This window comes from Aedes aegypti, chromosome 1 (assembly GCF_002204515.2).
Source record: "Aedes aegypti strain LVP_AGWG chromosome 1, AaegL5.0 Primary Assembly, whole genome shotgun sequence".
NCBI lineage: Eukaryota > Metazoa > Arthropoda > Insecta > Diptera > Culicidae > Aedes > Aedes aegypti.
The window spans coordinates 13,277,511-13,287,311 of NC_035107.1; positions in this window are offsets into that span (position 1 = coordinate 13,277,511).

Here is a 9,801-nt window from a genome sequence, read left to right on the forward strand (position 1 = left end):
GTTCGTTACAGCCAATTTTTAATCTCAAACCGTTTTCATTGATATCTAGATTCAAATCAAGGAAGGGCGGAAATTCCTTTGAAACATGGTTTGAAAAAATATTATTCTAGTTTTTCATAAAGATCTCGTTAGAAAATTCCTACCAAATGTTTAAATTGATTTCGCCCAACATTTCTCAAAGAATTGGGTTGTTTGGTGATTAAATATTTACAATTAAATATACGCAATTTTATTGCGTTTCAATATCTTAATATTGATATTATAATTGATTTAAACGATTGTACGACATTTCCCAGAATGACGTTCCCCAGAACGACATTCCCCAGAACGCCATTCCCCAGAATTGGACATTCCCCAGAATTCCATTCCCCAGAATGGGACATTCCCCAGAAAACCATTCCCCAGAATGGGACATTCCCCAGAAAAAAAATAACAAGAGATCTTTGAGGTGTTCAAATCCAGGAAAATGGTAAATAGTAAATAGTGAATGCATCTAACTGGAAAATTCGAGGAAAACCATAATTTTCATAGGTAAAACATTTTCGTATTGTTCTTTTTTTTATTTTTAACTTTAGGACTTTCGGTTTGTTGCAGTCTTTCATTCATTGAATGGAGAATCTTTAAATCAATTTTTTTTTTCAAATTAACCAGCTATGGTCGGAAATGTAATTCGAACCATTTTTATATTTTTTGACGATTTTTTCGTCGAAAAAGTTAAAATTTAGCGTGACATAATATGTGTACCATACCTAATTATTTAGACAATAAACCTAGGAAGAACAGCATATGTTCAAAAGAAGGGAGAATATGCCATGAAAGCTGAAAAACAAATTCCATTAATTTACTTTATGACATATTGCACTACACCAATCTCCCTTTGAAAGTACAATTAGAAAGAACAGCCAATATTAAAAGAAGGAAGAATAACTATGAAAACAAAAAACAATAGCTTGGATCAAGTTTGATCATAAAACACAGTATGGCATATGTAGGAGCAGCTTATGTTAAACGGTTGAGCTACTTTTCTTCGAATGTCGGTTTCCCAAATGTCGTTTCCCCGAACGCCAGTTCCCAGAATGCCAGTGCCCCGAACAATCCGTTTCCCCGAATAGCCTAGTTTCCGCTCTTATAATTATCATAGTTTTTAGCTCTTATAATTATCATAACTTTTGTGTTTTGAAGTGGTAACGAACCGGTCATCTAATATGCACCCTTCTTCACTTGATTGGCGGTTCTTTCGAGTTTCATCATCATTGGCATTTTTGGCAAGATATATTTAGTCGAGGATGACGTTAAAATCTATATTATTTTCTTCTTTTAATTGCTAATCATTCATTCTAATTCAGCACCCAGTCCTTAAATATTCTTGCACCTGTTTGAACTGCATCACTATTCGGGGAAACGGGTCATTCGGAGAGGTGGCATTCAGGGAAATGATATTCATGGAAACGACAGTAGCACAATTATGAAATTAATTAAGACACAATTAAGAAAATTTTTAAACAGCTTTTTCCTCCTAAGATTATGGTTGGGTCTGCCGATGAACCACTTAGCCACAAAACCACCTCTTTCCCCCTTCGTGATTTTTTGATCGTACAAACTTTTTGAAATTTGTATGCCACACCCCCCCCCCCCTTCCATAGAAGACCAAGTGATTTATGGATGGCAGCTTAGATGGTTTGCCTGAGAAAAAGGAAGCAAACACTCGCCGTTCAAAAGATTTTTTAACTCAATTCCGATTTTATTCGCTTGAGATCCATAATAATGAATTTGACAAAATAATATTTTGAGGGGAGTTGACGTCTGTGTCCGGAATTCGAAGCTTCTGGGAATTCGAATCAATTCAGTAGGTACATTTCTTAACGACAAAAAAACTAAACTACCATTATTTTTCCACTCTTTACAAACGTATAAAACCCATTCTGGGAAATGTCCTATTCTGGGGAATGTCCCATTCTGGGGAATGGATTTCTGGGAAATGTCCCATTCTGGGGAATGGGTTTCTGGGGAACGTCATTCTGGGGAATGTCGTTCTGGGGTTTGGCTTTCTGGGAAATGTCCTACAACCGATTTAAACAGTTTAAAATAGTTCTAGGGCACGGAAAATTCTGAAACCTTGGATTCTGGTTCAAACTATAACGTAGATTCAGAATATACAAAAAAGTCTGAATACAAGCCAATTTTTCCAAAAAATCCAATATCTACTTCCATAATTCCCTTGAGAATGAGTTCAATAGCTAGGTATGCAAAACTCACGAAGTTTAATATATGGAAAGCTAGGTTTCAGAACTACCAATATAGTGCTTCACCTTCACTTTGAAGGAATTATTGGAGTATGAATAAACAACTAATTTTATTTAAATATTTTACTTAACAAAAAAAAATATAAAAAATCACTAGAAAGGCATGCAAATGCCATTAATCTTCTATATGAACAATAAACATATTATCTCAAGATAAGCAACATATTAGAGTTTACCGAGGTTTGCTCGCTTTACTAATTTTACACTGTTCTTTCTTTTATAAAGTTAAGTATTGAAATTCAAATAGTTTTTTACCAATATTTTAAATACTTTCCCCGGGAAATCGACAAACCTTACATACCGTCGTATGTTCAAGTTTATTGATAACGCTTAAAACATCCGTTTAAAACGATGTGTCGCAAGTCAATGAATTAATGAATGATTAATGATTAATTAAAGAGTAATAAAAAAACAATAATGTAATTATAAGAGATGCCCTAAACACCTTTAAGTATGCAACGAATGGATCGCACTCTTGAAAATTTATTGGTACACATATGATTAAAAAATCTGAATCAAATAGCTCTCATCATGTTCAATCATCCATTTTTCAATCGTGATAAGTTTAACGCTCTGCTCTTGGATGCCATCCTTCTTTAGACTCGGTCTGCAAAACAATAAATAAACAATAAACAATTGAATCCGCAACCATCGTAATTTTCGAATCGATATCCGCAGTTCTAAAGACAAACAGCAAGACTGATATTTACGGAATTTCGTTAGAAGCCAACTGAAAAACAAATTGAAATTTTGAACAACTGTAGTAAAACTAAACATTATATATATTTCGCAATTGGATTAAATGGGAAAATTGATGTGGAATTTGCGATAAAGTTACATGTCTTCTGGGTGAAAATCAAACTCACGACTCCCTGTTCACTAGATAGGGCGCGTTACCCCTACACCACGAGAGAACTCATGGACTGAGAAATTAACCTGAATTCTAATTCAACTCAATAATCACGTGGTACTCTTTCGCGAAGTGAACCTCTTTCGGAAAAATCTTGCTCATCCAAACACAACGCTTTCTATTGTCGAATGCCTAGTAGCCGAGAGCGCGTTAGTTATTAGGTATAGAAAGACCACACACGTGCTGGACGAGATTTGTATAGTGCGGGCTCACAATGGGTCGCGACGTTCTAAGTATAAATAAGATAGATGATGATTAAAAAAAGTATTATTTTAAAATTGAAAATTTTGATCAAATATGACATTAGGCACGTAAGTGTTAATCATAATCATTGATCATAATCACTATTCATACTGAGTTTGATCATTAATCATAAACATTAATCATCTAAAATTTTAATTTAATCAATAATCATATTCATTAATCATACATTGGCTTAATCATCAATCACAATCATTAATCATGACTTCGAAAATTTTAATCATGAATCATAATCATTGTTCAAGATGAAGTTGAATTTAATCATTAATCATTTAATATTGCGATCCGTTAATCATTAACGCTCTGTCTTAAACATTATTTTAGTGCATATTCAATACCTGATCAAATTATTTCTGATCGTGGAAGTTGTTTCACTTCGAATAGTTTTAGAGAATTTAATGTCGAATGTGAAATAAAACATATTTTAATAGCTACTGCATGTCCAAGAGCAAATAGTCAGGCAGAACGGTTTAACAGAGTTTTAACACCAGTAATAGCTTAACTTGTTGAAAGTTATCCTACAAGAGGTTTTGGTCCAATTTTATTAGATGCCGAACATTTTATTAATAATACTTTCTGTCGGTCAATAGGTAATACCCCTTCGCAAGTACTTTTTGGAATAAACCAAAAGAAATCAACTATTAGTATTATCGAGAGAAGTATTTATGAAAATAAAGACATTGAAAGAGATTTGATTAAAGTTAGAGAAAAAGCAATTGCCATAAATAGAGCAATTCAAATTTACAACAAAAAAAAACACGACTCCGAATGTAAGATTAACACAAAATATCAAGAAGGTGACCCTGTTTATATACCACATCATGTTATACCTGGGAGTTCATCTAAGTTACAAGCACAATTCAAAGGTCCTTATATTGTCAGAAAAACGCTTCCAAATAATCGTTATGTTGTTAGTGATGTTGATGGTATTCAGCTTACACGTGTACCCTTTACCGGAGTTTTTGATCCTGTAAATATGAAGTTATGGGATATGAAAAACGAATTAAATGCACATCGGGACGATGTGAATGTCAGGATGGCCGAGTTGTAGGAGATTTAAGTAGGCAATGAGGTATTATATAATTGAAGCAGGCTATGATTAGCAGAATGGATCAATGCACGAGTTCACTATTTGACGTTTGAGCGGTGCCGCGTTATTTATGTAACCATGGTAACAAGTGAATTTGGCACCGCTCAAACGTCAGATTAGTGAACTCGTGCATTGGTCCATAGGGACATTCGATGTTTTGTTATTCATTAATCCTCGAGACGCCAAATATACAAGACGAATCACTCAAAGCTCTCCACTGTGTTTCAATACTTCATTTAGTAAAACTTGATTTCGCTTCTGGTATCTTTTATAAATTTATCTTCAATATTTCAAGGAATCTATGCTTTTCAAGAACGAATAAATACATTTTTGACTGCTGTGAGTTTCAATCACTATGAATTTACGTCTTCCAATAGTTATTTGGGGTTGGAAGTCTATTCACTGCTCACTTAGAAGATTTTTATCTTCGACAAAATCGATTGTTACGGCAAGATCCTTGTTTTAGTAACTTCATAAGTACAGCAGGTATTTTAGTTCATCCAAGAACTTCATGGAATATACAGTCTACTCTTCCTTACTCGATATCGAGGTAGAGAACCATATTTAAAGTTGGTGTTCTTGGTTACCTAGATGGTCCCTTTGGTCACAGTTACACTGGCTTTGTGTTCTAAAACTCGAATGTCCTTCAAATAACGATATACATGACGACTACTTTCTGGACTTGAAAGTAATAGTGCCTAAACCCTTCAAAAATGTCGTATGTTGCTAGTTGACACTGCAACGCCTTTAAGTGGCTTATATACCGCTTATAGTAGTGTTTATAAATTTCCTGGGTATGTAAATACTCATGGCAGAAAAGTAGGCTTTTCAACATTGGGGATACAATGTCAAAGAAGAAATCGTTGATAATTCTAATAATCTGCTCTTGCTATGCTCGAATTGGTGATGCGGATACTCTAATGCGGATATTTACAAAGCATATTCAAATGCGAAATGCTAATGGCTACCATTACCATATTTGTCCACGCGTGTTTGCATAGTAGAAACTAAGAATGATTCAAAACTGCCCATGACCTTCACCAGTCAGCGGCATCTGCATCCGACCTCCAAAGTAAAAGACCACCATTATACCCGTGGAAAAGAACTACAATCAGTGGTCGCACATCTTCAACTGTAGGTTTATGCAAATTCGCTAATCACGCATTCATCTGCGGGCGGCGGCTCTAGTCGCGGTCCTGTTGCTATGAAATATGGTCGATTCTTCCCCAGGCAGACCAGCGATTTCAAGGTTCTCAACGCGCGACTCCACTGCCCGCAGCGCATTTCATTACATCATCGGCATCTCCGACAGACAGCACATCCTACCGCGGCTTTCGTTTTCGTTGAACTTCAAGACAAGACCGGTTGGAAAATATTGCCATAGGCAATATTTATCCCAAACATGTCGAGAGCAATCGCAGCAGGCCCATGTCAACCGATCCTCGCATGGATTCGCAGGCGCGAAACGCTCATTATACGCCGCACGCAGCCTACTATAACCAAATTGATCCACTAAGCCGGCGGCAAACAGACAGACACCGTCAGCGGTGGCGACTGATTGTCTACAATTTCCAACCGACTCAGCGAGAAAAGAATTTCATTCAATTTCGATTGGTGCACGCTGTGTCGAAAGGGCGTTTTTATGCTATTTTCATGTGCCTCAGATTTTCTTTCTTAGGGACTTGCTTTTGATTATGAGAAAAAAGCTAGCGAAACCGCAAGTGTACATGTGTATATCGTGTGGCAGGTACGAAGATACTCTATGCCCTGGGAATCGAGAAAATTTCCTTTACGAAAAGTCCCTCGACCAGCGGGATTCGAACCCACGACCCTCAGCATGGTCATGCTGAATAGCTGCGCGTTTACCGCTACGGCTATCTTTAGAAAACCTCCTATTATTGATCAATAACGACGCCGACCGAGTCCTTACAGTCAGATTTGATGGAGAAGGAATGTTAGTGTGTAATAATGGTTGCTTCATTAGACTGAGAATACCGCAGCATCTCCACAATCACCACAATCAGTCACCTTTGATCGCGAAACGATCCATATATAAGGAGGAAAAATAAGACTCTTACTCAGACTCTCTTTTTTAGTAATAACGACAAAGGAAAGCAAGAGTAAAGTGGGGCAAATGCAAGGGCATATAATTCTTCTCGAGATATCTAGATCCATCCAAAACAAATGTTATAAATGTTGTGGTGGTTCGAATGCTATTTAAGTAAGAGACTTTCACTCCAAATTTTCTAGAAATCGATTAAGATTTGATAAATTTATAGCGATTTCTTAGTCGTGAAAACTGTAATTTTTGGTTAAACTTCCATTACATCGAGCAAAAAGAAAATGAAATATTTTTAGAATTTTTATGTAATGGCTTAGCTAGGCCTATTGTAAGGATGCTTTACAATGTTTTAGTTTGTGCATAAATGTTCGGAGACCCATTTTGACCCATAGTAAGCAAAATTTCGCATCAGAGGGGCAAAACATGGAATTATATAATATCTCACGAAAAAACTTGAAAATAGCCTAATTCTGCATAGTAACTTTAAATTGTGCCCAATATGCCTGATCAAGTGAAAAAAAACACAAAACTATTACAATTTACCTGAGTTAAAAAAAAAACCTGCTATTTTTGAGTATATTACAATTAGTCCTATTTTGGGCTAATTGCTGAACAAAATTTTGTTTTTTTTTTATTTAAACAGCTATAGATATTTTGTGTTTCAATCAGCGAAATTTGGCACATCACTTGATTCGAGCTCTTGTCCTACCGGTGGGATAGAAATTCGTTCGAGACACTCAAGTATAAAACTGTTATAACTTAAAGTGGGTGAATATTTTGACACAAGTTTGTTCAGCAACATTCTCGCAAATATGTTTGAGGTTTACTGTGTGGTTATTACAATTTAATTGTAGTTTTTTTGAAAATATTGGTTATACCACTAAGGTCGAACTTTTGCCCCACCTTACTCTATGTGTATAATTATTTATCTTATCGCACCAGCACAACACGAACTGGACAAGATTGATCTTGATTCCGTCGCTTGTCCCACAGGAGTATGTATCAGAATCAAAAGACCACACTACAAACCTAACAAATTCCTAAATAACCAGAAGCACGATAATGCGGCACGATAACAGCATGATATGCGTATTGAGGATTTTGCCCTCCAATAGACTCACACCTAAATAATTTTGTCCCACCAAAATATTCTCCCACCATGTTTGCCATATATTGGATGACGTCGTAGCTAACAAAACCAACAAGTAACGCACATGTAACGCATTATGTTGGATTGTACATTGCATGCAAGGTGCGTGCTTCTATGAAAGTGCCATATAAACTGACGTGTGAGTATTTATTTTTCCTCGTTGAAGATGTGCACGATAATCTATTCCTCAACTAAACGAACAATATATAGTATGATTATTTTGTCGGCTATATATACGCTTATAATGCCAGAAAAAGCGAAATAGCGTGCCATTATAATGCTAAGATACAATCGTGATTTTCTGCATAAATAATGCCAATATGGTCTTATTCACAAATTTCATAACGTCAAAAATTGTCACCCACCCACCCCCTCGTAACGCATTTTATATGAGTATTCTTTCGAATTTTGTATGAACTGTAACATCTTAAGGAGACCCATCCACCCCCTTCAGCGTTATGAAATATGTGAATGGGCCCTATTAGACTATGTGCTAAGCATCAGACATTTTCGCACGATTTTCGAAGCGATTTTTTTATGTTTACGCGTACACAGTCAAACAGCTGGCACAAGGCAAAAAAAAAAAAATGAATAAAAATGGAAATCTTGAACAAGCAAAACAAAAATGAAGTAGTTCAGAGTAGGCAAATAGGTTATCATTGAATAACTTTTTTCACAAGCATCGGATTGCTTTGCGGTCTTCGGGAATGTTGTTCGTCGTAAAAATGCCTATCGAGATCTGTGTTCAGAATTTTTATAGAGGTCAGTGCGCGACCTCTGGCGATTTTTCTTTGCAAAAATAAGTTTTCCCATAGTAAATCCCATACAAACTTTGAAAGCTAAAATTTTACACTTTGTTATGGGACCTGAAAGCAATCCAAAAAGTGTACTGGAGCGAGAATCTAAATTTTTCATATAACCGTGTCCCAGGCTAATATACGAGTTCTGTTTGATCTTTCGACCTTGACACTTGCTTTTCCCGGGGCAAGCGACGAGGGCAGGATCAAACATGTCGCGCGTCGGTCTCGTAAGTGAAAAAGTGTCGTGATCGGTGAGTTCGGTTGAAGAAAGTGAAAAAGTGCCGCGATCGGTTAGTTCTGTTTGATCCTTCGACCTTGACGCTTGCTCCTGGGCAGTGTGTCAAGAAAGCCCGAACAATTTTTTTTTTTTTGGGTCGCGCGCTTATTTTTTTTTCCTGAGTGCTTTTTTATAGCCGAGCAAACGAGTGAAGCCGAAAGTGGATTGTGGCTGCTCAGTCAAGGATAACGGATCAATTGGTGAGCTCGTTTCATGCTACTATTTCTAATCTATAAAATATGTATGACTGCACATTCAATCGTTACAATGGTGGGATGTAAATATGATTTTTCAACAAACTATGGATGGTTCGTCACTGTGAGTGTCGACACAAACTCTGATTCATGATTTATTTATGTTTAACATTTTTTTTTCAGAACACCTCTTATATACCTTTATTTTTGTAATTAAAAAACTTTGAATGGTTCGACACTACAAGTGTAGACTTGCGAAAGGTTCACTTTATTCAACAAACTTTGGATGGTTCGCCACTGTAAGTGTCGTCTTATGCCGAGTGTTCTATGATGTCCCAACCAATCGAGTTTTTTGTTTCTTTTCAAATGAGTAAAATATAATAACACATGCTTTCGTCCTGACAGCTGTAGGAATGTTACATTTAGGTATTTGTTCAACAAACTTTGAATGGTTCGTCACCTCAAGTGTCGGCATAATCTACATAGAAATTATATGAACAATTATATTTACGTATAAGCATGTATATATCTCACAAATCATTGTTTATCATGGTCTAATCGCTTATCAAAGTGAATCCTTTGACCCAACGATCCTCCCCATTAACAAACATCCTTCCCAGTAACCTTTGTGGAGATGCAGAGGCAAACACGGTCTCCAAAAAGCAAAGGTTACACACTAACATTCCTTCCCCCAATCCCACCTGACTGCAAGGACGTGGCCGGCGCCGTTATTGACCCTGTATAAATAGAGGCA